This window comes from Rhinolophus ferrumequinum, chromosome X (assembly GCF_004115265.2).
Source record: "Rhinolophus ferrumequinum isolate MPI-CBG mRhiFer1 chromosome X, mRhiFer1_v1.p, whole genome shotgun sequence".
In the NCBI taxonomy this organism is placed as follows: Eukaryota; Metazoa; Chordata; class Mammalia; order Chiroptera; family Rhinolophidae; genus Rhinolophus; species Rhinolophus ferrumequinum.
Window position 1 is genome coordinate 106,918,753 of NC_046284.1, and position 6,734 is coordinate 106,925,486.

At 37.5% G+C, this 6,734-nt stretch overlaps 1 pseudogene; it reads left to right on the plus strand.

The window, feature by feature from the left end:
• Positions 1-406: 406 nt before the first annotated feature.
• On the plus strand, positions 407-1,045 carry LOC117020200 (60S ribosomal protein L15-like; annotated as a pseudogene).
• The last annotated feature ends 5,689 nt before the right edge of the window (positions 1,046-6,734 follow it).

Here is a 6,734-nt window from a genome sequence, read left to right on the forward strand (position 1 = left end):
GAATCTGAAGCCAAACTGGCAAATTCAAATCCCAGGTGTGCCCCTTACTAGCTATGTAACTATGGGCAAGTTACTCAAATCTTTTCATGGCTTGTTTCCTCAAATGTAAAATTAGAATAACAATGGGATTATTGAGGGGATAAAACAAGTTAATATATTAAACCATTCCTAACAATCAGAAAACACTATTTTTAATTATACAGTTAATTTACTCTTTAGGGCTGACAGCTTAAAAGAGAACAATGAACATCTGATATATTCAAATATTCTTGGAACTTTAAAGAAGCATTAACCACATATGTCTTCAAATATGATTTATGTATATAGTAATCTTTCCTAAAGAAATTAGTCATGGGGAGAAAGGCTCTTTCCTTTCTGTCTGGCTGCAGCCATCAGGTAAGCCAAGATGGGCGCTTACAAGTATATCCCCGAGCTATGGAGGAAGAAGCAGTCTGATGTAATGCACTTTCTTCTCAGGGTGTGCTGGGGGCAATACCACCAGCTCTCTGTGCTCCACAGCACACACACCCACACACACCCCCCACAGCACAGCACACACCTGGCCCCATAAAGCGCACAGGCTGGGATACAAGGCCAAGTAAGGTTATGTCATATATCGGATTCGTGTGTGCCATGGTGGCTGCAAACGCCCAGTTCCTAAGCGTGCGACCTATGGCAAGCCTGTCCATCATGGCGTTAACCAGCTGAAGTTTAGTCGAAGCCTTCAATCTGTTGCTGAGGAGCAAGCTGGATGCCACTGTGGGGCTCCCAGAGTCCTGAACTCTTACTGGGTTGGTAGAAATTCCATGTGCACATTCTTTGAGGTTATCCTCATTGATCCATTCCATAAAGCTATCAGACAGATCCTGACACCCAGTGGATCACCAAACCAGTCCACAAGCACAGGGATATGCGAGGGCGAATATCTGCAGGCCGCAAGAGCCATGGCCTTGGAAAGGGCCACAAGTACCACCACACTATTGGTGGTTCTCGCTGTGCAGCTTGGAGAAGGAGCACTATTCTCCAACTCCACTGTTACCTCTAATATGAGTAATGTTTGTAAAATTCTTACCTAATAAAAAATTTAGGACAGTCGTGTTTGCTTAAAAGTGTTAATTTGTCTGTTAAAGCTAGTTGTCTGCAGACTGTTTCATGAATGAATTGTCAAATTCTGAAAGTTAAAGTTCAATAATGTTTGAAGACTATAAGTGATGGTGTATCTTGTTTCTTACAAGTTAAATACTTTTGTGTTTGCTTTATCTTACTAGGGAGCTGATATGTCAGTGTTTAAAATGTTGTGTGTAGCGGTGGCCGGTTAGCTCAGTTGATTGGAGCATAGTGCTGGTAACACCAAGGTTGCTGGTTCCATCCCTGCATGGGCCACTGTGTGCTGTGCCCCCCTTTAAAAAAAAAAAACTTAAATGCTGTGCGGTGTAATAGGTGTAAAATAAATTTTGTGAAAGGAGTGCAGAACTAGCCACGTAGACTTGTTGGTGTATGTGATGAAACCTACAGCTTTACGGGGATAATGCTGTTGGTTTACTCTCAAGGGGCTGTTTTTTGGAGTTTGGCAAGGACAAACATTGTAAATTGCATTTTGCTTGGAAATGTGAAGGGTATCCTAATCCATTGTCAGTATCACATGCAAAAAAAATGAAAGTTTATTAAGGGGCTCACATTTTTAGATTTAACCCTGATATTCTGTTTACATAACTGCTGGTTCTGAAAGGAGAATAATTTAAAAGAATGCCACCATTATTAGGAAAATTGAACAATCCTGTTGCAAGAGGGGTTCTCTTACAAGTGAAACAAATCCTGGTTAATCTACACAAAGTTGGCTTGGTCTCCACAATACTAGTGAAGTTCACAAAAGGTGGAGGCTCCTGGTTCAATCCCATGTCTCCATGGGGTCTGTGGGATACTGAACTTCGTGCAAAGTAGTAATGGTAGTTACACAGGTCTGTATTGAAACTGAAGAAAACTGAACATAAATGAGAATTATTAGCCTTAAGGTCGTAATGTTAATTTGTGACTATTGTGAACACTAACCACCTTAGGGGAAAATCTAGTTGGCTTTATTTAAAAGTACTTTATTGGCTTAGTCCAATGAGTCTTACAAGTCATCATGGGTCAACTTGCTTTATCCATTATTCCCATAAGTCTACTGAGAAAAGTCATGGTGTCAATACAAGTTCATGGTTTTCAGTCTAACCTTATACATTGTCTAGTTATTTTTTCTCACCCCTACACAGATTACCCTCCAAATCCTTACCATCCCACGAACTTCCCACCCCGTCCACTGTGCCCACCTTAATGTTAGGCTCACCACCACATTCTCTTTGCCTCATGTTTTCCCGTAGACTAGGCTTTGGACTCCTAGGATGAATTAGAGTGTGTAGGAAATACAGAAGAGGAATTGCCCCAATTTCCAATTCTGGGTTTTCTGACTTAAGAGTAGGTAGCTTGATTCTAAAATCTAATTGCTGGTTTCCGTGAACCAATTTTTCTATTTTCTTCAGGAGTCTTAAAAGGCTCAGTTAAATGATTTCCAGAAAACATATAGCGAACTCATAAAGCCTCTTGAGACCTAAATTCCTTTCCACTCAAAAATCTTAAACCACTTATTTTGTGTGTAGAGGTTGTTCAACTGAAGGAATAAATGTCTATTAAACTTAGAAAAAAAGAAATTAGTCACTTACAACATTGACTACTTCTTCTTTGTTTTCCTTTTTAAGAAAATCCATAATATGCTTTCTTCAGTCACTCTGGAATTTTTTCCTACTTTCCCTTTCCTTTGGTTAATCTCTTGTAAACATGTTTTCCCTCCCCATTATCCAGAATTCAAAGTTCAGTCATTTGGACTCTTCATTCTTCCATCTAGGTATGGAAAGCAGTTTCTTCCTATTCCTTCCCTTCCATTCCTAAAAATCCCTCCTTCCTAATCACATCCACCATTTTTCAGATGTGGTCCAAGTTCCATCTCTCCCACAAGGCCTTCTCCATCCATGTCAGCCTTCATTATTCTTATCCTTAAACTCTCTCATTGTTGCCCATTCATTCATTCAACTAATGTTTATTGCCTGCCTACATAGGAGAGTCAGGCTTCAGGGATACCAAGAAAAATGAAATACACATGAATTTCCCTTCTCATGGAAATTACAGTCTGAATGGCAAAACAGACATCAAATAAGTCCTCATAAGAGAGATGAGTGTCATGAGATATAAGCCAGGGAGCTAAGGAACTAATTTACCCACATGCCCATGTTTGCTTCCCTAACCAGACTGCAACCACTATGTCTTTTATTTCCTTAATAACCCCTCCAGCATCCAGTATACTTCTAAGCACATAGTAGGAGTGTAAATGCTAGTTGAACAAACAAGTATAAACAATATTTTTACTATTTATTCTTTCACATTACTTGCCATTTGACTCTCTAAGGTTCAGCTTTACCCTTTATTATTGCATGGTATAGAGGATAGATCATTCCACTCAGATGATCTAAGCTAGATCCCAGCACCCAAACCCACCAACTGTATATTTACATCTGTTAGCCAAAGTATGTGCAAATATAAGATACTGGTATTTTGAGTCCATTCCTGAAACATCTTCACCTCTTTAGAATTCAGCAACTTTTTCCCAAGGTCCTTTTCTTATATAACTTTAAAAAAATTAACCCTAATTCCATAACCCAAATATAATTACTGTTAACATTTTCATGTAGATCTTTCCAGTCTTTTTCCTTGCATATATGTACATGTGTTTTGCTTTCTAAAATTGGGGTCTTATGATACATACATTCTTATAATCTAATTTTCATCTAATATATAATGAACGCTCTTCCAAATCACTGAATCATCATCTACGTGATGATTTTTAGTGGTTGCATAATATGGATAGAAAGTAATTTTGAGCATTAGCTTTCCTTTTACTCCGTAGTTTTCTATTTTTCCACTGTGTTCAGCTCCTTATCAGCTCTTTCTCGAGCTTTAGGACAAAGGAGGAAGTAGATAACAGTAAATAAAGATTCACTTCCTCCTTCTACTCTTCAGTTTAATCCAAGGTAAAATATTTCACCCCTAAAATTTGATTTCCCAGCTTATAGCAAACAGACTCTACACCACTCTTCTCTAGCTGTCTTCATTCACGTTCCTTCATTATCAAATGAGATGATGGCTATGGAGGCACTTTGAAAAGTATCTAACGATACAGGATTAGAATCATAAATAAATGACTTTTCTGAGTTTAATAAAATGGCATGTTTAAGATGCAGTGCTAAAAATAACAACTGGTCACAAAGCCAATGTGTCCAGTATAATCCTATTTGGGGGAAAATTATCTATTTTACATAGATATTTTGGCAGTCTATACCACAAGATGTAACGATTATTCCTGGTTTAGAACATGTGGTGAACTCTGGTTTGTTTGTTTTCTTTGTTTACATGTAATTCCTTCCATAGCTGTTTGATTTGTATAAAGAGAAGAATTATTTTGAAGTATTGTCTAAATATGATTTTGTGATGCTGTTGTTTATTTTTCTAACTTTATGTATTATATCATTTCTTTATTTCTGTGCTTGTACTCTGACACATATCAAAAGGATGTTCTTATTTTTAATTCTAAACATTGATTGGATTAGTTTCCTAGGGGTGCCATAACAAGTTACCACAAACTGGGTAACTTAAAGCAACAGAAATGTATTATCACACATTTCTGGAGGCTAGAAGTCCGAAATCAAGGTGTTGACAGGACCGTGCTCTATCAAAGGTTCTAGGGGAGAATTTGTTCCCCACCTTTCTCTCTTTCTGGTGTCACCAGCAATCCTTGTCATCCGTTGATTTGCAGCTGCACAACTCCAATCTCTGCATTCATCCTCACATGTCACTCTTCCTCTGTATCTTCACGTTGTCTTCTTTAAAGACACCTGTCGTACTGGATTAAGGGTCCACTCCACTCCAGTATGGCCTCAACTTAACCGATCATACCAGCAACAACCTTATTTCCAAATAATGTCACCTTCTGAGGGACTGGGAGTTAGAACTTCAACATACGTTTTTGAAGGACACAATTCAACCCATAATACTGATCAAGGAATTTTGTTTTCAATTTTTATTTTAAAACCTATACATGTTAAATAAATTATACCCTTAGTTGTTTATATGTCTTGCTTTTCAAAAACTGATATAGTAAATCACCTGAATAGGTCTCAACTTCTCAGAACACCATTCCAGAAGTGTTGCTACAACAGTGTAATTCATCATCTCTGCATAATACATTGGAAAATTATCATCTATACAGAATGAGTTCAAAAACGAAAAGCCCCATGTATTTGAACCATTTATCAATGCCCTGCCAGGAACAGATACAGCTCTTCTGTCACTTGGGAGACTGAACATTTCATAATGCAATGCCTTGTGAATTTGAAATAGATTAACAAAACATTTTTTTTTCTTTTTTTACCAAGACTAGAATTTGTTGTTCAAACCCATACTAACGTATCACAAGAAATAAAACACATTTTTTTCTTTTATTTTCTGCTCTAGTGAGAAACAGTTTCTTGCAAAGAAATAGTGGAGAACCACAGCCCTTAAGTAATCAAGATGAGCTCTTGAAGAGCAAAAAGCTACTAGTCTAAAAAGCAGTGGATCCACCACACTGTGAACAACTCCTAAGTGTATTTGAGCAATCGTTTGAAAAAGTACCTTTTCATGTACAGCTGATGATGATCACGATTATTCTCTGAAAAAGTGAAATCCCAACAAAAAGATACCATTTGAAAAAGTATAAAAAGCCAGAAGAAAAATTGTCATAGTGTTATTTCAAAAACTGAGGTCACCATTCCTTTTGCCCAAAAGACAGAGTTTTCTCATGATGGCCTTGGTGACCTGTAAGTGATAATGTCGAGGGGTTGAGATCAATCCCAGAGCACATCTAACTGGTAAGACTTCAACCTGCTGGATTATTTCAGTAAGAAATATAACCACTAAGATTTACATATTCTGCAATAATAATACCTCAGTTGGCCACTGACACATTAATGCTTCATAACAAATATCTACACAAATATCAATGGCATTCAACAATAAGCATTTCGTTCTTGCTCGTGCATCTATGGGGCGGTTGAGTTTTATTGATCATGGCTGGGTTCAGCTGTGATTCAAAGCTATGAGTTAGGTCCAGATCTGTTCCTCCTCAGACAAGAAGCTATCCAAAGCATAGTCTTCTCCTGGTAGAAAGGCAGGAGTTCCAGGGGGCAAAATTAATTACATAAGTACATCTTTGCCTGTATCATACATCCCATTCACCTAAGCAAGTCACATAGCGAAGTCCAAAGGCAAGGGGCAGAGAAGTCTCTGTCTCCCACAAAGCCATAGCAAAGAGGTGAAAAATTGAGACCAGTGATTCAGTTCACCACAAACAGTGTAGGAATTTTATAAGACTAAACAAGATATATTCTTTTTTGAATATATGGAGCAAATAAAGACCTATCCCTTGAAAGCATTTTGTCCATCAGGAAGTCACAAGATCAGGATAGCCTATACCATTCTTAATGATTGTTTTGTTTAGTGCTATGAGGGTTAGTACACCAAACAATTCAATAAAGATTATCGTTATGGTATAATTTAATCTCTATTATTTTGCCTTGTATTTTTATTTACATGTTTATAAATCCTGTTGTTCCAAAAAGTATCTAATGATCTCTCTAAAGTTATGTGCCCGACATGCTCTTACTACA